Source organism: Pseudorca crassidens, chromosome 1 (genome assembly GCF_039906515.1).
Source record: "Pseudorca crassidens isolate mPseCra1 chromosome 1, mPseCra1.hap1, whole genome shotgun sequence".
NCBI lineage: Eukaryota > Metazoa > Chordata > Mammalia > Artiodactyla > Delphinidae > Pseudorca > Pseudorca crassidens.
The window spans coordinates 125878607-125900783 of record NC_090296.1 but is presented as its reverse complement, the minus strand read 5'-3'; the positions used below and the strand labels follow the sequence as shown (position 1 = coordinate 125900783).

Here is a 22177-nt window from a genome sequence, read left to right as displayed (position 1 = left end):
AAAATAAGTCAATTTTACTGTATATTAATTTAAGAAGTCAAATAAATTACTAAAAATGATATATATTTAGTAATTTACAGATATGTGTGCATAATGTTAAAAACCAAGCAAGAAGTCCTAAACTAAGAGTGAAACGATTGTCAAGAAATGCATGAGGATGGCATTAGTAACTTGTAATATAACATTATTTGGAAGGGGGGGCGTGGTTACACCGAGAGGGTGATGTGAGAGTGGGCAGAAGGCAGTGGGCCGGCCTTGGCAACAGAGAGAGGAGCCGTCCGAAGTTGTGGTGTGAAAATACTTTTAAGAGGAAGGCAAGAAATGGGGAAAGGTCAGAGAACCGGTTTAAGAGGCAAAGGGAGCAGCTTCAGATGAGATGTGATGCACTGGCCCCAAAGCAGGTCTCGGCAATGGAGCCGAGACAGGATGGGTGGGAGAAAGTTTGGGATGCTGAGGAAAAAAGCGTGAGCAGAAAGCAAGAAATGAAGGTGGGCGCAGACAGTGCGAGGCAGGCAGACGGGCAAAGGAAGGTTAAGCAGGGGCACCTGGAAGAGCTAGCGCGGGCGAGGGGACGCGGGCGAGAGCTGCCCCGCGCTCTCCCCGGAGTCCGGGTCTCTGCTCGAGTGGTTGCCGCGAGCACGCGCGCTCAGAGCCGGCCGGCAGGGCGGGGGCGGGGTGCGCGCACGTCCACGAGGGGAGGGGGCGGGGCGCGGCTGCGGCCGGTGACGTCAGGGGGCGCGCGCGGCCGCGGGCGGAGCGGAGGGGCGCGAGGGGCGGAGCGGAGCGCGGGAGGAGGCGGGGGTGGAGAGGCCCCCGGACCGCGAGCGGCAGCTGGGGAGGGGGCCGCGGAGCCGGAGCGCGAGAAACAGCTGATCCGATTTTCCTTAAAGCGAGAGAAAATGGAAGTCGGGTAGCGGTGACTGAGGCGCTGCGGGCTGGCCGAGCGGAGCGGCACAGCGCGGCAGGTGAGACGGCGCTGGCCGCGGTGCTGCCGGTGGCGGTGGGGCCGGGGCCGCGGTCCCGGTAGGTGCGCGGTCAGTCCCAGCGCGGCGCCGGATGCCTCCGCGGCTTTGCGGCGGGGCAGGTGGGCGCAGAGGCCGGGCAGCCCCTGTACCGGGCCGCGAGGGCGCGGGGGTCGCGGGCTCGGCGCGGGGCTCGCCGGCGCGTCTGCATTGCGGGCTCGGCTCTGGACCCCGCGGCCGCCGCGGCCACCGGCTCCGGCCCGGCGCGGGTCTCTGGGCAGGGCGCGGCGCTCTCGCTGGGTCGCTGACGGTGTCTCCTCCGGGCCCCTGAACCATATGCACTGGAACGTGATGACAGGCGCGGGGACACCGGCCCCTCTGTCCGTGTGGGCGCGCCGGAGTCCCGGGGCGCCAGCGGACGCCCGGGCACGGCCCGGCAGCAGCGCGTGAGGCCGCCGGCCGGTTGCCCCGGCTGCGTGGGCCACCGCGGCCCGGTACGCTGCTCGCTCGTTCCACTGGGTCTGTCTGGACAGCGGGCGAACCGTTAATGCAATTTGGCTGTGAACCCGGAGGCCTTCCCTGGTATCTTCTCACTGGAGGGGGGGAGATCGCATCTGCTGTGCTCTAAGTGCTCCTTTAAATTCGGGAGATGTCAGTGATGTCATCATTAACAAAAACTTTCCTTCATTGGACACAACCACCCAAGCGCACCCTCCTCCCGTGCAGCTCTTGCAGCCTTTTGAGACTCTGCCACAAAATAGATTTCCCTCTGCTCTGTGAACTCACCAGCCTTACACAGGTGAAAACGGTTTTTATTTTTATTTCTTGACTTGAGAATGAATAGATTCTAGAGTGCCTGGAGGGAAACTTGTTAGATCCCCACGGATCTGGGAATCACTTCATCCACATCACAAGGATCCAGGGGAAAGTCATGCATGACACTTAAGTGGTTATTGACTGGCTTTATCTTTATGATTGAAAGTGAGCGGTGAGATGAAAAATTTTAAAAGACATTATATTCCAGGTGGCAGATGATGTGTTCAGGAAAAGGTAGACAGTGTGGCCTAGATCTTGAAGGGCCTTGATTGCTTCAGGAAAATCTGCGGGTCTTCTTCCTCTCCATCACCTCCTCTCCCTGCCCCCCTCCCCCCAACTAGGATGGGCCTGGGAGCAGCTTGCTCTGGAGAAAGGGGTGACAGCTTCTCTGGGGCCCTGCCGGCCTTTCCTTTCCTTACCGTAGCAGCTGTGCGGCCCACCAGGTTGAAGGCCAGCTTAACATCTGAAGAGGGTTGAGAGTGCAGAGGCTGGGACCTACCTGTATGGCACACAAAGTTCTGGGGAAATTTCTCCTCCTAAATTCGAGCAGCGTGTCAGCCTTATTGTGTGTGTGAGTATTCCATTAGTACTGACTGTAATGAGAACAGAAGTAAGCAAGTTCCCAAGACAGTCTGTATATCTACTTAAGCCTATCATATCAAAAGGATATTCAGTAAGGGACAAAAATATTGACATTCGTGTATTTAATAATTAATGACTCTTCCTCATTGGTTCAAAGAAGCATGCCTTAAATTATTAGTGTGGTCATATTGGGTCTGTAAGGAATTAAATACCACAGGCCATGAAAAAGTTTGAGTCTGGTCAGGAAGATAAGCTTTCAAAAACCCTGGATTGGTGGGAAGAAAACGGGGAAGCAGAGCTTCACCTTAGGCCTTGGCATTCAGGCTGACAGTAGATGGAAACCATTGCATTATGGAGTCTTGCCTTGTGTGGGTCTCAGCCTGAGTCCTGTGTGGAGGCCCTCAGCCCTGGTGGAGGACAGCATAAAAGTCACCAAAAAGCTGAACTGTCTGTTCTCCCCTTGTGGAGAAGGGGAGGGGCATGTCCCTCTGAAGCAGCCATGTGTGCATGGCCTGTCACCTCCTGAAGGTGCCAGATTTACTCACAGTGGCAAGGCTGCGTGAGACAGGAAGCCCTGTAGCGGAATTGTCTCCAAATGTGCATCTTTTCGTCTTTTCCGCGACTTTGCCCCTGCTGCATAACAGTTGCTACTTGACCTCTTAAGTCATTGGCCGAGATTTTTTCTGTAATTGAAGTAGCGTCAGTCCTACGAAAATTGGTTATTAAGGCTCTGAGCTATGAGCTCTGGCCACATATCCTTTTCACTTGTAGACCTGTGAAAATATTCATTATAATGTTTCTGATTTAACTCACTGTAGTACTCGTGAAAATGCAAATTCAAGTGTTCTCACTAAATCTTGAGATAGTAATCACTGATTTCCTAAAACATTTCAAAAACCCTTACTTTAAAGCTTCTTCATCCCCTTTTTATGGTTAGAACATCACATTTTCTGATTCTGGGAAGCCGTAATTGCCTTGGCTTTTCTTTTTGTTCCCTTTGGGTGTTAAGGTCATTTAATTCCTGTTTTAGGCCCAGAGAATAAAGGCTGAGTCAGCTCCCGAGGGGCCAGCAGGGGGCGTGCTAAATGCATCTTGGCGGTCCTCTACCTGAGCCACCTTGGGAAAGGATGAAGGATCCCCAAACTGGGGGTCTGTGCGTGTGTGCCCCGCGTCTCCATGTGCCCATCGCCCAAGGAATGGACACTGAAGGAAGCCCATGCTTTGAATAGCCAGAGGTTATGGCTTCCAGAATGGGTCTCCCTCAGTGGGGCAGAGAGATTGCTTTAATGGCTCCACATCTTTGGAGAGTGATGGTTGGTCCTAGTCAGAAGATTCAATGCCTTCTCAGACCACAGAAGGGAGAGTGTTGGCTTGGGGAGGAGCGACTTGGCCTCATGGAACTCCTGCCTACATCTTGGTCCTGGTGAGGGCGTGATAGTGCCGGCCAGGATAGCCAGTGGAAATGCCCACCATCCCCCAATAATGCTTTCTTTGGGGTTTGACAGCTACTGACTTAAACCCCAGGACTCTGTCAGTGGCACCTCCCAGGGGGTTTATTTGCCTGCCTTGCGAGGGTTATTGGCCTCAGGGTTTCTCTGATGGAGAAATGCAAATGTTTAATCCCTCTGTGTGTCTTTACCTGAAGAAAATGAAAACGGGAGAAAAGAGGCAACTGTGCTTTTCACTTAAATGTGCTTAATCTGATTTTAAGTGTGTGCCATGTTATTCATCAGAAAGTTCCTAGTGAGTCTAGAGAGGCGAGCTCATGCGGGGAGGGTTGTCTTTCCAAGGTGAGGGCGAGGTGTGTGTGTCCCAGGGCTTGGATGACCATCAAGGGGTCTAGTTATGGTGTCCTCCCCAGGTTCCTTGTGGAGCCCAGATGCTGAAGGGAGAGATCACACCTTGAAGGGAATAAGTCTTCTACTAGACAACTGTCCAAATGCTATGACTGGATATTTCTTTGTATTTCTTGTTCTGTTGAAAATGCATGTAAATCAGACTATTGATTTCAAAGGGGCAAATGGAAATTGTTTTCCAGCTTTGTGCCTCTCTTGGAGCACTTTAAAGGGCTACAGGGGAAGTGCCACTCAATTAAAAGACAGGTGGTACCTGATCCTTTTGGAAGCTGTCCATCCCTGAGGAGGAGCACAGAATATCCTACTCAGAGGGAATCCTGAGATCCATAGGCATTTGAAAGGAAACAAAACATGCTGGTTCCTTTTTATGGTATATCTAATTTGAAAATATTTTACCCTTGAAACTTGGAAGCAGAGTTTCATTTGCCCTTGGCAGACTGCTGCATCCCCCAAGCAGTCTGTGTGTCAGACCAAGAAAAAGATGACATTAACACAGATGTGACAGGTGTGACAGAGCAGGCCAGGAAGGAACTGCCTTCTCTACTCTTTGGGGATGGAGTTCCTTACCATTCATAGTAACAGAATGGGTATATGGGTTGAAAACAAGTCTTTCAAATTCTGAAAATGAGACACAGGCTGATGCTGCTGTATTACCTGCCCATGTTGTCGAGGTGTGTTTAGCTGGCTGGTTTACACACAGTATCTCATGGTGGGAGGGAGGGCTCTGGTAAAGACTGGGATTAAGAGGGAGTTGACCCTGCATTTCCTCCTGCATCGGCCACAGCCAGCCACCCTGGACGAGGCATGGCACCGTCATGCTCTAGGCTGCTCATGAGAAAAGGAGAAAGTTAACCTCCCGTGTCTCCAAGGCCTTATCTAGTAAAATTGCAGGATCCCACAAACCCCTAGTGCTTGCTATTAGATTTCTGCTATCCACCATCTCACATTCTGAGAAGTCAAATGTACATTCATGCTAATGCAAGTTCTAAATACATCTCTCTTGCTTTAAGTAGATAAGTCTAAAGTAAATTCATTTTCTGGGTTTGAAAGATCTTGAGTTTCTCCTTGCAAGGAACTATCTGTTTGAGCTTAGTTTATTCTTCCATAGTTTTCCTTATAAGTGTGATGGATATTTGATGTCTGAGTGAATATGCATGCATAAGATGCAGTCTTAACTTTTAGGAAATTTAAAAAGAGAACGCTGAAATTCATTTTCTTTTCTGCTCAGTGTTTCATTCAATTGTTTTATTAGATCAGCAGAGTTTCACATGATGCTAGGGATGGGTGTGAACAGACCACCAACCCATGCCTCTGTGAGATTCAGTTTCTCAGTTACTGAGGTGAGTTTAGGAGTGGATGTCCTGGTGCTGCCCCTGCCACCTTGAGCCTTGCTACCGCTGTGAAGACTCCAGCTTTGCTGCCACTGGGGCTGACGCACCCGTGATTTACCCAGATTATCTCTGTGGTTCCATTTTAAAATTGTCTATGACATGGGGCTCCCCTGGATATTTTTTTAAATATTTATTTATTTATTTATTTATTTATTTATTTATTGTGTGCCGGGTCTTAGTTGCGGCACGCGGGATCTTTGTTGCGGCATGCAGGCTCTTTTTTAGTAATGGCACGCGGTCTTCTTAGTTGCGGCATATGGACTCTTAGTTGCGGCATGCCTGCAGGATCCCCAACCGGGGATCGAAACCGGGCCCCCTGCATTGGGAGCACAGAGTTTTACCCACTGGACCACCAAGGAAGTCCCCCTCCCCTGGATATTATAGGAAGCTTGGAGCTGGCCTGGCATGTCTGGACTGTGGAAGAGACCACATGATGGACTGTGTCCTGGGATGTGATGTGCCTCCTGCCCTGAAGCCCACCCCACATCCCAAGACTGAGTCAGTACCTATTCATATTGGGTGTCCAAAGACCACGTTCCATTCCATTTCCCCACAGTTCCTGTAATGATTATTTGAAGCTTGGAGAATATGTGTATTATTGAAATATGGGGCAACACATTTGCATGTGTAGTTTTTCATGCCTTTAAAAAAAATTGTTGAACATCCAAGGTATGTATCGTTCACTTTTTATTTTTTTAATTGAAGTATAATTGATTTACAATGTTGTGTTAATTACTGCTGTACAGCAAAGTGATTCAATTATACATATATATATGTATATATATACATTCTTTTTTAATATTCTTTTCCATTATGGTTTATCATAGGATATTGAATATAGTTCCCTGTGCTATACAGTAGAACCTTGTTGTTTATCCATTCTATATATAATAGTTTGCATCTGCTAACCCAACCTCCCACTCCATCCCTCCCCCAACCCTCCCCCTTGGCAACCACCAGCCTGTTCTCTATGTACGTGATTCCATTTCTGTTTCATAGATAGGTTCATTTGTGTCATATCTTAGATTCCATGTATAAGGGATAATCATATGGTATTTGTCTTTGTCTTTCTGACTTACTTCACTTAGTATGATAATCTCTAGTTGCACATTTTTTTCTTTTTAAAATGTATTCATTGGAGTATGTTTTACCAGTCTTTTAAATAATATCATGCTGTCTCTTGAAAGAATCATCCCTGAACAGAAAAAAAAAAAAAAATGGACAAGTTGCCAGCCAACTTGGACGGGGTGAACAGCTGTGTGACCCTGGGCGCAGTCCCAGGTGGCCTCCCAAGAGGAGAAGCTCTGCTCTGGCTTCGCGTAGGTTTGGGGGGAGGAGCAGGTGAGAGAGTGTGCAGTGAGTCCTTCAATTCTAAAGAGATCAGTCGTTCCAATAAAAGGAACTGGAGGCAGAGTGTGCCCACCTCACTTACCGCGAGCCCGTTTCTCTCCCTTAGTTTTCTTAGTTGATGGTTTTACAGTTTGCACTTGATTCAAGTCCTAGCTTCAGTGAACTTGCTTTAACTTTTTTTGTTGAGGAAGAAGGAGGCATGGGTAAGAAGGATGGAGGGCCTTCTTTGGCCTAGTGATTCTTGTTGTTTATCTGGAATTGTCAGCCAGTTCTGTTAAAACAGGCTAAAGGAAGTTCCTCCAAGTCAGAGTAGACGCCAGACCCCCTGAGAATTGGGCTGCATCTCCTACCTCTGGGGTGCTGCTGGGCATGTGAATAGCAGGCCCCCCAGGGCTCATCGGATGGATCGTTACAGAACACACTTTCTTACTCTTGGAGCTGATGAAAGATTAGTCTTTTACATGGAAAACTAGGGGGTGAAGGAGAGGAAAGAGAAAAGGATTCCAGAGGTGGGGTCTTGCCAGTCCCATGTCAGTGAGGGTCAGTGACTGTGGCCTGAGGCCCCGCCAGCATGGGCGGTCTTGGCATTTACCCTTGAGGGAGGTGTTGGTCGGCCTGGTGTCCACACCACTCTCCCCACCCTGAACGAGCCCCCTGGCAGGGCCTGCTGCTGTTCTTGGAGCAGGTGAGGCCAAGGGGCATCCCTTGTCATCGGTGTTAAATGTGGTGCAGGGCAGAGAAGTCTCTGTGCCTCCTGAGGGACGTCGCAGGCCCCACGGGAGGAAGTGGCTCTTTTGCAAGCCCCGTCACTTATTAGGTCATGTGAAATCTCTGTGGCTGACTGTTTCATATGGTACCGTGGCTACGCAGTTTTTGGTAGGCAAATTGAAAGGTCGCACTGGATCTCTTGGAAGCCTGTGGCCTGGACTTGCAGGAATGGGTTGCACTTTGTATCCACGTCTCTTGATTATTCTGTTTGTACAGTCTGTCTGGTCTGAGGTGCTGTGAACTGGGCCCTAAGGGCCCCCTAGTTCGAAGTGGCTGGCGGACTCCGGTTGTCAGGCATGCCGTGTGCAGTCAGCCTCCATCTCCCCAGGGTCATCTGCCCTAACTGGCCGAGGCTGACAGCGTTTCCTAAGGTTTCTTCCACCCAAGTTCACTTACCCCATGAACAGTCTGGATGGCACTGTGTTCAGAAATGCATTATCACATTATCGTGTAAGGCTTCTGGGGCTCGGGAGGGGTGATACAGGCAAGAAATTCCACTGCTTCATGTTAGGGGTTTGTTAGAAGATGCTGTGTTGCTGCATTTAAATTAGGAGCTACTGTGGAGGTTGCAGACACCACAATAAAGCGAGTCACATGAATTTTTTTGGTTCCCCAGTGCATATAAAAGTTATGTTTACACCATCCTGTAGTCTATTAAGTGTGCAATAGCATTATGTCTAAAAAATACATATACCTTAATTTAAAAATACTTTGTGGCTAAAAAATGCTAACCATCGTCTGACAATGCAGGGTTGCCACAAACCTTCAGGTTGTAAAAAATGCAGCATCTGCGAAGCGCAGTGAAGCAAAGTGCAATGAAAGGAGGTCTGCCTGTACTAGTCCGTGGGGTGACCGGAGGTCCAGGCAGGAAACGTGGCCGTGGCCATGGCCATGAAGGAGCATCTGTGTGTGGCCCCTGTGGGCTGAAGGCCGGGCTGGGCCTGCTGGGGGAGACTCCCGGCCTCTGGCCCAGGTCCCCACCTTTGGCACCTTTCTAGTCCTCTGTTTCACAGGTGAGGTGGAGACAGATAGCTGCCTGACCTCTGATGTCTCATTCAAGTCCATGATTCTGTGCCCAGTAATTCCCTCCTTCTCTCCAAGTGCTGACTAATCAGGGGAAAGAAAGCCCCATTCATTGCTGGGAGAGAGCAACTAGGGAAAATTAGGCGTCTCTTAAAAATATTTGTATCCATTTCTCAAGCTGAGGAGAATACAGAGCATTTTAAGAAGGATTTATAATTAGAAATGGATTGTGTGGTCAGCATCCCTCCTTCTGACCATGAGGCTGCGAGGAGAAGGCTGTGCTGTGGCCCTGTGTTCAGAACAGGCTCTCCACGCGTGTTTGTGAAATGCAGTTACTAGTCCTGTGGGAATTAAAATTAGAAATTTAATTATTCTTTCTAGAATTGTTTAGCTCCCATGAGTTCAAAAGTGTTATAGTTGAGAATGTGGCTCATGTCAGATCTGACACATTTTCAAACTTGAGACCCCAGTTTGGCACCGTGCAAAATAAAAAAAGCCTGGATTATTTACCGCTTCACCATGATGTGACACACCACAGAGTGTCCGTTCTCTGGGGAGGTGTAGTTTCACCTTCTCCGTATATGTGTCGCAGACACTGTGTGCAGTCTTAGGGAATATTAGCTACATCTATTTGATAAGGCAAATGACTGTACTCCGGATTTTTTTTTTTTTTTTTTGTGGTACGCAGGCCTCTCACCGCTGCGGCCTCTCCCGCCACGGAGCACAGGCTCCGGATGCACAGGCCCAGCGGCCACGGCTCACGGGTTCAGCCGCTCCGCGGCATGTGGGATCCTCCCGGACCGGGGCACGAACCCGCGTCCCCTGCATCGGCAGGCGGACCCTCAACCGCTGCGCCACCAGGGAAGCCCCTATTCCGGATTTTTAAAAACCCTCCTCCCCACCTCCCCTTTCCCCATCTGGGGTTATGGAGGGGCCTTGAAGAAAGAAGCAGTCTGCATCATCGACGCTCAGCCGGGACGTGGGACCCCTGGGGCTAATGCTTCCTCTAGGCCTCCCTCCGCACCCTGACGACTGTGCGGCCCACTCTGGCCCCCTGACCAGCACTGCCCTCCTTCTGCCTGACACGCCTCTCTCCTGGGCTCGTCCCCCTCCTCTGGAGAGTCCTCAGGGGGCTGCTGGACCCCTCCAACCTCACCCCTGAGCAAGATCCCTTCCCACCTGCCTCCCTGTTATTTCAGTTTGGCAAGAGGATAAGATCTACCCGACTTCGCCTAACAGAGCAGAACCATGACGCCGTGATGGACAGGTATTGAGTGGGAAAACGATGCTTTCTGGATAAAGTACTGCTAGGAAATTTTTTTTCTTTTAAGAAATTAATTAACCTTCTCTGTCAATGTCCCCTCTTGGTGTTATCTCTGCTGCAAAAGTTGCCCAAGAAGGAACCGAACCACTGTACCCGTGATGATAAAAGTGGGGGTTCACGATTCAACACTGCTGCCTCAGCAAAACAGCCCTTTATGAGCGTGGAAGGTCTGTGGTCCTTCCCCTCCCCCCCCAGCTCTGGATGAGACCAGGTGTGGGTCTCTAGAGGGAGCTGAGGGTGGGCATTACTGAGAACAGACTTGCAATCAGTATTTACCCTCTGGGTAGGGCGATGCCCAGGGCACCAGAGAGAGGGAGAGTCTAGTGTTTGAGGGTGTGTTTGGAGTAGTCTGGAGACCCAGACCCCTCTTCCCCAACCCCAAAGTTTGCATTCTTCCTGTCACACTCTTCCTAACAGGGAGGAAGAGAGAAGCAGAGACATTTTCCGAGCAGGAGGGTGTGTTGGCCATCTACTCCCCAGCATGATGGAACAACCTGTCTAAATTCACAGAGCTGCCAAGCCTGCAGCACGGAAGACCAGGTTCCTCATGTTCTTCCCATCAGTTCGTTGTGTTGCCCAAGAGATGGGCAGTGACATTTTGCCCCGAATTCCTGGTGGTATTCGTGGACCAGTGGGCAAAGGCATGAGAAAGCACCTCTTGCGTGGGTGTTTGGTCGCCCCAGCAGCACACCTTCCCCGAGGGTCCTGGGTGCTGGCCCAGGCTGAGCATGAGTGACATAAGGAAAACTGGGGCGCTGCATGATCTCTGGGCAGCTACCAGGCTGGAGGGGAGTCTGCACGTGAGGCATCACATCGGCGGAGCACAGCCAGGCAGGAGTCACACTTCCTCCATGGTGGACAGGTGGGGTGGGGGCCTCCACCACCCAGGCACATTCTCCAGGGAGGCAGAGCCCTTCACAAGTCCAGGTTGGGTTTCTTCATCTAGATATGAGGCTGTACTTTGTAAATTAAGACTACACAAATGTAAGAAACTGTTTTGAGGTTTTTGTTGTTGTTATTGTAGTTACTTTTCAGAAGCAAGAATAAAAACCTGGAGGAAATGTAGAAAGAGCCTAAGTCATTTGGAGACATGTAGAATTTGCATGAAGCTGTTAGGTGGTTCCCGGTGGTTCACAGAGGAGAATGGCCCCCAGACGTTTGCTGCTAGCCCAGGAGGCTAGAGCTAGACTCATGGGCTGTATGCAGGCAGGGCTCAGCCACGGTCAGGCTGTGGGACTTTTCGGAGGGACCCAGCAGGCCTGAGGCTGCGTGCCCATTCCCTGGGGCTGTGCCATATCCTCCCCAGTGTGTTTCCAGGCACTTGGCCCAGGTTAGCCCATGAGTGTCTGCTGGATGGGCCCCCACATTCAGGGCACTGAGTGGAGTGGGTCCAGGTCAGGCCCCTGCTCTGACCACCTGCTGGCCTTTCACTTGCTCTGCCCAGCCACTCCCATGGGGTCCTGCATCCCCAACATGTTCTGCTTTCCAGAGAGTGCACAGGGGAGGTTGTAGGCACCCAAGTGCCTGCAGAGGAGCCCCTGAGTGCCCAGGCCAGTGGGGGGTGGGACACTGCCATCCCTGGGCCCCCTGGGGGCACGGGTGTGGGAGAGGCTGTGCTTTGGGGTCAGACACACTGTGTTCTGTTTCCATGGTGCTGCCTCCTGCTGTGAGTCCCTGGCTGGGTCAGGTCATCTCCCAGCCACTGCGTCCCTGCAGGTGACAGCAGGTCCAGGGGTACCTGTCGGTTCTCTACAGCTTCTCTCCAGGCTCCTCTCCCCTCAGGACGGAGCCCTAACCAACTGGGCGTTCATTCCTTTTCAGCAGGGTTGGGAAGAGACCTGCCCCATCGCTGGGGACCTCCGGGAGGTGTCTTACTGCCCTGAGCCTCTGTTCCCACGTCTGGAATGAGGGGGAGCCTCATTCCATTCGCGGGGTTGATGTGAGGACCACAGAGGCTGGTGGACAGGTGCTTGTGTTGAGATCAGAGAGAGGTCACCCTGGAAACAGAGGAGACCCTCTGAGAGCTCCAGAGCGAGTCACACCAGCACCATCTTCCTGAGTTTGTGGGATGTTTTGGGATACAGAACAGCCTGGAGCAGGAGAGGGCAGTCTGGACCCTTTGGACATTCATCGGAATTCACTGTGCATTTTCCTTTTTAGGGAGCAAACCGGAGGATCCTTCAAACCTTTGTCCACTGTGTGTCATCGATGTTCATTTTTTAATAGACTACTGATGAGTTTAATTGATGTGGGGGGGAGGGGGAGGGGAGGTAGGAGAACCTGTTTGTCTGCACTTTGCTCTTGGTGTTTTGAGCATAAACCATTTGTTTTGGGGACACTTTTTGTAAAACACGATCCATAAGAAATACTGAAATCTAGAAAGACAAAGCTAATACAGAACTTGCCACATCCTGTCCCCAGCCCTACAGAAAGGTGGGAGGGCAGGTATTACTCCATAGAAATAGGGACATACGAGTTTTTGCCCTTTCTCCTTTCTTATTCAATTTTCTTAAAAAATGAGACGGCCAGTATGTGCACAGGCTAACAGAATTCAAGTAAAACAAGAATATATAGTAAAATGTGAGTCATTTTCTTATGCCAGGCCCAGTCCCTCTCTCAAGAGGCCCTGCTGTTAATTGCTCCTCTGTACCTTTCTAGAAATATTCTGTGGATGCCCAAGAATGTATATTTCCTTTTTTCATGTTTAAACACATAGGAGCATACAGTGTCCATTGTTCTCCAGTTTCCTTTATTCTCACTTAATCATGTTGGAGATTATTACATTTTTTAGACTGTCGTATGTGCTATTTAAAATAAAATGTACTCCATTGTATATATGTGCCACATCTTCTTTATCCATTCATCTGTCGATGGACACTTAGGTTGCTTCCATGTCCTGGCTATTGTAAATAGAGCTGCAATGAACATTTTGGTACATGACTCTTTTTGAATTATGGTTTTCTCAGGGTATATGCCCAGTAGTGGGATTGCTGGGTCGTATGGTAGTTCTATTTTTAGTTTTTTAAGGAACCTCCATACTGTTCTCCATAGTGGCTATATCAATTTACATTCCTACCAACAGTGCAAGAGGGTTCCCTTTTCTCCATACCCTCTCCAGCATTTATTGTTTGCAGATTTTTTGATGATGGCCATTCTGACCGGTGTGAGATGATATCTCATTGTAGTTTTGATTTGCATTTCTCTAATGATTAATGATGTTGAGCATTCTTTCATGTGTTTGTTGGCAATCTGTATATCTTCTTTGGAGAAATGCCTATTTAGGTCTTCTGCCCATTTTTGGATTGGGATGTTTGTTTTTTTGATATTGAGCTGGAATATTACTCAGCCATAAAAAGAAACGAAATTGAGTTATTTGTAATGAGGTGGATGGACATACAGTCTGTCATACAGAATGAAGTAAGTCAGAAAGAGAAAAACAAATACCATATGCTAACACATATATATGGAATCTAAAAAAAGAAAAAAAATGGTCATGAAGAACCTAGGGGCAAGACGGGAATAAAGACACAGACCTACTAGAGAATGGACTTGAGGATACGGGGAGGGGGAAGGGTAAGCTGGGACAAAGTGAGAGAGTGGCATGGACATACATACACTACCAAATGTAAAATAGATAGCTAGCGGGAAGCAGCTGCATAGCACGGGGAGATCAGCTTGGTGCTTTGTGACCACCTAGAGGGGTGGCATAGGGAGGGTGGGAGGGAGGGAGATGCAAGAGGGAAGAGATATGGGGACATATGTATATGTATAACTGATTCACTTTGTTATAAAGCAGAAACTAACACACCATTGTAAAGCAATTATACTCCAATAAAGATGTTAAAAAAATAAAATGTACTCATTTAAATTTTATTTAATTTAATAATGAAGGATTTGCTGAATTTAAACTTAGTGTCTTCTATCTTGGAGTTCCCAGCATGTTCCTTCCCTGGGCTGGGTGGGCCAGCCAGTGATAACCATAGTCCCAGAGTACGTAGTGGCCGGCCCCTCCCAGGTGGCAGTTCCTGCAGTAGGGCTGGCCCATGAGCAGGAAGTAGTGTCCCTCTGTCCACTCCCTGCCATGTGGGTTAGGCAGGTGCTCAGGAGGAAGAATTGACTGGGGAGAAGCTATAGTCTCCATTCAATCCCTGTAAAGTTAGGGGGAGACTATGAAATATGTTTGCCAGCTGCCTTGACTGATATCAGTTCAGTTCTGCTTTGAAAGATGACTAAAGTGCATGCCCACCCTTCTTTCCCCCACCCTCCCATTCCTCCTGTCTTGCTTTTTATGTCACCATTGCTTACATGGTCTAGACACATACTATTTGCCCCCTCGTAGGAAACCTCATTTTCCACAGTTACATGGTCTTCGTGCTACATTTAGATGGATCACACAGTACTGGTCCTTTATCTGTCATTTTAGAGGAATTCTCAAGGCCTTTCTTTCAATTCCTCTTTCAGTTGTTGGAGTTCATGATAGAGTTTCTTGGTCATGATCCCCCGCTCTCCTCTCGAATGGCTCATGACTCCCAGTGGAGAATTTTTGCAAGCTTCAAAATATCTCTTGCCTGAGTATAAAACTCTTGAGTTACACTCTTTCCTTTAAAACTTTATAGAAATATTTCTGTCTTTTAGCATTGAGCATTATTGTGAAGATATTTGAGCTCAGCCTGTCTTCTGCCTGGATGTTCATATGATTTTTTTGATTCAGTAACTTCTCCAGGCTGTTTCTGTATGCTCATCTTCTGTATCACTTTCTTTTAAACCGAACACAATATACCCTATCATCTGACAAAGACAAGTCACTTTATCTATGTAGCATTTCCTCTGGGTCTTATATCTGTCATCTCTTTGATAAACTTGATATTTCACATCCTTTGCCATTTCATTTGCTTGTGTCTTTGTTTGGTTGATTGTGTTTATTCTAGTTTTTTGTTTTTTTGCGGTACGCGGGCCTCTCACTGTTGTGGCCTCTCCCGTTGTGGAGCACAGGCTCCGGATGCGCAGGCTTAGCGGCCACGGCTCACGAGCCCAGCCGCTCCGCGGCATGTGGGATCTTCCCGGACCCGGGCACGAACCCGTGTCCCCTGCATCGGCAGGCGGACTCTCAACCACTGCGCCACCAGGGAAGCCCTATTCTATTTTTTAATGGCTTATAATGTGGTCATCATCCCTAGCTCATTTATTTTCTTTTTCTCCATTTCTTTCCCAAGCTCTTCTTCTCCTTCTGTTGGTTCTCTTCTTTGATTTTTAAAAATCTTTTTAGGAGAGTGTGGTAGGCAGAGTAAAGGCCCCTCAAAGATATCAATATCCTGATGTCCAGAACCTGTGAATATGTTGGGAGAATTGGAATTGAAAAAAGTAAAATTGAATATGAAGTGAAGGTTGCTAACAAGCTGACCTCAAAGTAGAGGGATTATCCTGGGTTATCCTGAGTGGACCCAGTGTAATCAGAGGGTCCATGAAAGTGGAAGAGGGAGGACCAGAGAGGCATCAGACTGGTACTGATGTTGTTGGCAGCAGGAAGCCATGAGCCAATGCATGTGCGTGCCCTCCAGGCTGGACATGGCAAGGAAAAAGGGGCTTCCTGCGGTGGCTGGAATCATGACTCCCAAAGACGTTCATGTCCCAATCCCCAGAACCTGGGAATATGTTATTTTATATGGAAAAGGAGACTTTGCAGATGTAATTAAGTTAAGAATCTTGAGATGGGGAGATTGGCCTGAATTATCCATTGTGGGCCTGATGTAACCCCAAGGGAGGCAGGAGGGGCAAAGTCAGAGCAGACCTGACGCTGGAAGCAGAGGTCGGGGGGTGCGGTTCCTGGAAGGGGACCACCGGCCGAGGAACCAGAGCAGCCCCTAGAAACTGTAAAAGGCAGGCGCACATTCCCCCCGGAGCCTCCAGAAGGAACACCATCCTGCAATACTTTGGTTTTAGCCCCGTGAGACCCATTTCAGAGGTCTACCTCTAGAACTGTAGGATGATACATTTCTCTTGTTTTAAGCCACCAGGTTTGTTGTGATTTGTTGCAGTAATAATAGGAAGCTTACAGAGACTGTGAGGGGTATGTTACTAAAAAAGCTCTTCTCCTATTTCCTTACGAGGCTTTCCTCTCGGTCTGCCCGTGCTTACCCTCCTCCCCCACCCTATTTCTGTGCCTGATTCCAGAGCTGGTTACTTGGTCACTTTAGTCAGTTCTTTGTTGAAGAATAGGATGGGGGTGCCCTTCATTTCAAGTTTGTGGTCTGGAATACACTCTCTCCGAATACATTTCCTTTGCCCAGCCGGAGGGCTGCATTCCCCAGATCTTCATGTATAAATCGGGCATTGCTCCTAGCAGGTCTTTGTGCTTCTATCCCATATTTGCTGCCTGTTTCTCTCTGTGTATGAGGCCAAGTCCACAGGCCACAGTCTACTCAGTGGTTGTGCTCCCATGTCTATGTGATCCTCCGCAAGCAGCCATCTCAAGGTCTGTATCTCCCCAGGGGTCAGGATGGGGGCTCTGGCTTGCTCTGTGCGTTCCTGGTTCCATTGGTCCGGTCCACCCAGGGATTTGTGCTCTCTGCTAGTGTCTGTTTTCCTGATTTGTTAAAAGTGGAATATATTTCTCTTTCTAGTTCTCTCTCTCCGTTTTCATTGTTTTGGGGGCTTTCAAAGCAAGCGTGGAGGAGTAAGCCATTCCCTGGAAACTGCTGTCTGGTGGATGGTGGTGTAGATGCCTGGGGATCTTGCTTATAATCTTTGGGGAGCTCCTTGTGCTTTGAGAGAGAGGAATGGGGTCGCCGTTTCTCTTGAGGGCTGGGCATTGTTTAGCACTTGTGACTTTGTGGTTCCTTTTCTAAGAAGAGCTTTTGTTTTACTCCAGAACATGTTTCCATAAAAGCCCTTCGTTTAGATTAGACAAGCTATTGTACAAAGATCTGGCCTTTCCGAGGGCCCCCAGGCCTCCCCTGCTAGCAGCCTGGGGGAAGGAGGCAGACAAGTGCCACACTGGATATCTGACCCAAGCCTCCCTTACCTCTGAGGCCTGATCCTGCCCCTGCCACACCCCAGCAGCCTTGGACTCACTGCCTGTATCTCAGAAATCTGTGTGGCTTTTTAGATGTTAATCAATAAAGCCTTGAATGAACACTTGCTGCTTTAATCACTAATGAATATTACATTAATGCTGTAATCCCTAAACAGTAGAATAGCCTCCAGTGATTGCCATGTGTTTTTCCGACATTATCTGGTTTAAATTTCACAGACATCCTGTGAGACGGGTGTCACCTTTCGTCCCCACTTGCCCGCTGAGCCGGTCTGGGGGCACCTGGAATGCCATTTGTCTGTCTTACGAAGCACAAGCTGCCTTCACAGTTGACCTGTTCCTTTACAGCCAGGAGGTGTGCACTTACTTTGCTGGGCTGAGTTGAAGCTTATGAACTTTTGGCATTCTTTTACAGGCTCTTTGTGTGTGCAAATCTGTTGGCTCCAACTATGTTTGGAACAGCTTACTTGGCAGTAATCTAAGATATGTTTGTTTTAAATATTCAATTTTAAATAGTTGTATGTTAATAGCCCTTAGTTTTGCAGTGTTTTTCTGTCTTTTAAAAGCCGTGGCAACTTAAAAGTAGGAAGCCCTAAATCCTGAGGAGTGAGAGCTTGTGAGGATTTTGCCCCAGCCAGACCTACTTTGGGCTGTCCTATGCGCACGGAGCCCCTCCAGCTTGTTGCCTCTGGGCTGCCTGCCAGCCAAGCAGTGTACAAGGAAAGGAATGCCCCTGCTCACGTCTTCAGTTGCTGGGAGAGAAATCCACCATGCACTAAAAAGATAGTAAACTGGAGTCTTTAAATATTTTTCTTTTTCTCTGCCTGCCTTCCAGTTTGTAGGGTCCACAGGGTTGTCAGTCATGGGGATGAGTAACTGGTGGACCATGCCTTCAGAGAGGCCAGCAGGGCCAAGCCCTGCATCCCTGTAGACAGAAGGTCAGTAGCACTCAAGAATCAGGTGAAATGATCACTGTGCTGTCGCCAGTGTGGAGGAAGGACAGAATGTACCTGGTATTTGAGAAAGACCACATCCCGGGGTCACCTGTACAACCAGAATGTGTGAGACCTCGGGGAACGTAGCCTTGTCGTCTTCCTGAAGCTTCCTTGGACATCTGGGAAGATGAGAGAATGAGCTATCCTCTTGCCTGCTCCTCTGGGCCTCCCCCAGGGATGATTCATGCTGGGATCAGTTCCATGACATTAGCTTTTAGCTCTCCAAAGATTGCTTGTTACCACTTCCCTCTCTTCCTTCCTCTCTCAGTTTGTCATTTATTGGTCCTTTTTGTTCCATCGTTCTGATTTTTCAGCGATTCTCTTGCATTATGCCTTCGTCTAAGGGCTTTCCTCAGTGCTGCCTTCCACTTGGCTGATCTGCCCTCTGCCCAACCCACATCAAACCCACTGTAAAGACCAGCCACTTGGATTTTGGTTTCTGTGATTATGTTGCTCATTTCCATAAATGCTCTTAATTTCCCATATCCTTGGTCTTTTTGAAAGGTATCATATTGTTTACTTAGGGTTTTGATCACTTTAAGAAGTGCTTGAATCCATCATTTAAAACAGTATGTTATGGTCTCTGATTCACAATTTGTTACCTGAACTTCTCGGTGGTGGTGAGTTAGGGGTTTTTGTCTGATGTTACTGTTTGCTGGGTCTGCTGGCCTTGTTCTTGGGGAGTCACTGCTTCTTGTGTTTCCTCACTTGATTGCAGCCTTGTCTTTGCTTGGCATTAGGGTGTGTGCATCTGGCCAGTGAGATTGTATTTGCTTCTGTCAGGTCTCCAGGGGGCTGTGAGTCCAGGGTCACCTTGCGTGTCAGCTCCTCGGGTTGGTGGTTTTGGAGACTGTGGCTGTCTGAACTGAGTGCCCTCTGAGCCTTTGCCCTTCAATGGTTTGTCATGCAACCTACAGCGAGGGCTGTGGAAGTGCTTTGTATGTGGCGGGGATGCAGTGGGTGGGGCGTCAGGACAGGACTGGTCACAAGACACAGATCCTGTTCACCTATTGAATGGGTGGCTCACTCTGAAGTTGGGACCAGCTTGGAGAGTGGAGCCACTAAAGGACAGGGCAATGGCCAGTACATTTGTGTGCCGAGGCCTGGGAATGCCTGGTGAGCGGTTTCCTGACAGTGCCCTGTGGTGGCTAGAGCAATGTTGGTCCCGTCGGCGGGCTCTGTCGGCTGTACAGAGGCAAAGGACTGGCAGGCCTTTCCCAACTGAGTCTGCTGCATTTTCTGGAAGCTTCTTTGTTTGCTTCTTTTTATCATATCAACCTGATCAAATGCAAAGCATTGGGTGTAGAAGAGCACAAGATACCTCAGGAATCAGTGCTGAGTCAGCGCAGAGAAAGGAGGAAGGCAGACCATACACTGATGGCTGGAGTATTCTTGAGCCTGTTATGTGGATGTTATCTGAGGTTTTAACTATAGAAAACTTAAAAAAAAAAATCACAAAGCATTTTAGAGTATTGCCTAGAGCTGGGGAACCATTACTTGAAGTTCAGGGTTAGACACTTCCCCCAAGCAGACTGGCCCACCCCCGCCCCCTTGTCCCAGGTACACCCCATGGTTCTCTTGCCATATCTTGGTTGCTGGCTCCCCTGCACTTCCCTGGATGCAGAGCCCTCCCTTCCAGTGCCAACCCCTGCCTCTCCTATGATGCCTTTTACAGTTTCCTCACTCACGGCACCTGTGAACTGTGCCCTACATCACAGTGTGTGCTCTCCCAGGAGCTCCCAAAAGGCGGGCTGCCAGTCTTCATGTGTTGGTGCCTCTCACCCACGGGACGCCTCCTCATGGTGACCGTGCTTTTCATGGCCATGACATTTGAAGAGCTCTTTAGATTTCCAGAAGAAGGGACTTAGCTGTGTTGCAAGCCCTTGCACCATTAGTGCCCCCATAAAGCCTTGCAGTACCTCCCCCCACACACAAACACATAGTAGATTTGGGAGCCTGAGGTCATTTTGTTGCTTCCCTGGAGTGTAGCACTCATTACCATGTCACTGTGACCTGGAGCCTTCACAAGTAGCCTTCTTCTCCTGGTTGTAAAGGGTGGGACCATCATGTGTTGTACTCAGTGCAGGAGAGCCCCCGTCATGCTCTGACATGTTCCTGCACCCTTCATTCATTTCCATCGTATGCTCAGTGGTGGGCAAGTGTGTGCCACCGTCCTGCTCTGGACACTGTTCTACTGCGCGTTGGGAACGAGGCAGCACTGTCTCGGGAGCCCAAGTCTCCGATCACTGTACAGTAGGCCCTCTGTATCCTCAGGTTTGGCATTCATGCATGTAACCAACCACAATCAATTATGTTCTAAGAAATATTCCAGAAAGTTCCAAAGAGTGAAACTTGAATTAATTGTACTCTGGCAGCTATTTACACAGCATTTACGTTGTATTAGGTATTATAAGTAATCTAAGGATGATTTAAAGAATAGGGGAGGATGTTCAGTGAGTTATTTGCAAATATGACACCATTTTATATAAGGGACTTGAGCATCTGTGGATTTTGGTATCCTCAGGAGTCCTGGAACCAACCTTCCATGGATACGGAGGGGTAACTGTATTTACTCCTGGAAGGTTTAAAGTGGTCGTGCATTTATGTAAAATGTCCCCAGGTGTCCCTGTTACATCTTGAACTTCCTCTGCAGTCTGACCACCTCTGCTGCCCTGACACACATGGCTCGTTCAGTGCAGCCTCGTCCACCCAGAAGGGTTGGCAGACCTGCTGGGCAGCCCGCTTCCTCATCGTAGCTTGGCAGGAGGGCAGGGAGGACTCTGCAGTGTCCCCTCCAGGCCAAGGAGCGGTGGGGCGACCCTCGGCATTTTATTGACTCTGTTTGTGCATTTAATTTTTTGCAAAATTGTGCTGCCCTTGACTTTCTGTCATCTCATTCATTCAACAGACATTGTGTCTAAAGACTTGCTTTTCCCCAAAAGTAACAAATACCCTTTGGAAAAATACCCACTGGAGAAGAAGTAATCATGTGCAAAGAATTTTTCCTCTGGTTTTGTTTTCCTCTTCACTTGGCATTATTTCTTGAGCCTTTTCTACATTACTAAATAGCCTTAAAGTGAGGTCCCTACGGCTACGTGACACTGCATGGGCTGAACGTGCTGTAGTCGGTGAACGATAACGGATCGATCGTGGGCTCCTGAGGGCTGGGTGCATGGCCCTGCAGGGGACACGCTCCAGGTCAGATGATGGGTCATCCCGCGCAGCGTGGCAGGTCACCACACACAGGAAAGCCTGTTCCTGTTCTGATGCCACTGCCAGAGTCCTCCTTTTTGTCCTGTTCTTCTGGTTTTCAGGGGGCCACCTGGGTGATTTTACTCTGGTCTCTTTCACACACGATCATACCAGCTTTCTGAACTTGTTGGTAACAGTGTACCCAAGGAGTTTATGATTCCACATCCTTCCTCCACGGGCCTCCACCAAAGGAAGTTAAAGGACAGTCTGGGCCATAGACAGAATAGTGGCTGCCCACAGCCCAGTGGGATGAGCTCAGCACCAGGAGAGGTTGTGTGGCTCAGATTCCAGAGATCAGGATTCTTGGGGATTTGAATTGGGGAATATGGAAGAAGTCAGGCACCTGGGAATGACAGGAGAGACCCAGAAGGCAGGAGCTGGAGAGAGACCGCAGGGACTGCAACCAACAGTGGGTGGGCCTCTGGGAGAGTGGACAAGAGCAGCAGGGCTGTAGGGGCAGGAGGCTGGAGACCCAGTCTTGCAGAAGGTAGAGCCAGCGCCAGCGGAGAGGAGCAGAAGGGAGCAGCCTGGATCCCACACCCCTGGGGCTGCGGCCCTGACAACTGCCTCCCAAGCAGCCCCAGGACTGTGCGCCCAGCTGTGTGCTGGAGCCCCCGGGCTCCTCCGCCTTCCCCCTCCTCCTCCTCCCCTCCTTCTCCCCTCCCCTCCACATCTCACTTGTCCTTCCTCTCCTCCTCCCCCTCTTCTTCTCCCTCCTCCTCCCCTCCCTCCTCCTCCCCTCCCTCCTCCTCCCCTCCCTCCTCCTCCCCTCCCTCCTCCCCTCCCTCCTCCTCCCCTCCCTCCTCCCCTCCCTCCTCCTCCCCTCCC

The 22177-nt window shown here is 49.4% G+C and overlaps 1 protein-coding gene across 2 annotated transcripts in view; it reads left to right on the top strand.

Annotated features, from left to right (window-relative positions):
* Window positions 1-754: 754 nt before the first annotated feature.
* The window catches only part of LOC137232774 (OTU domain-containing protein 7A), a 389090-nt gene continuing 367667 nt past the window's right edge, over window positions 755-22177 (top strand). For both annotated transcript variants that reach the window (XM_067755571.1, XM_067755579.1), the window contains exon 1: window positions 755-965. The gene's annotated coding sequence lies outside the window, so the exon portion shown is untranslated. The remainder of the gene's footprint in view (window positions 966-22177) is intronic.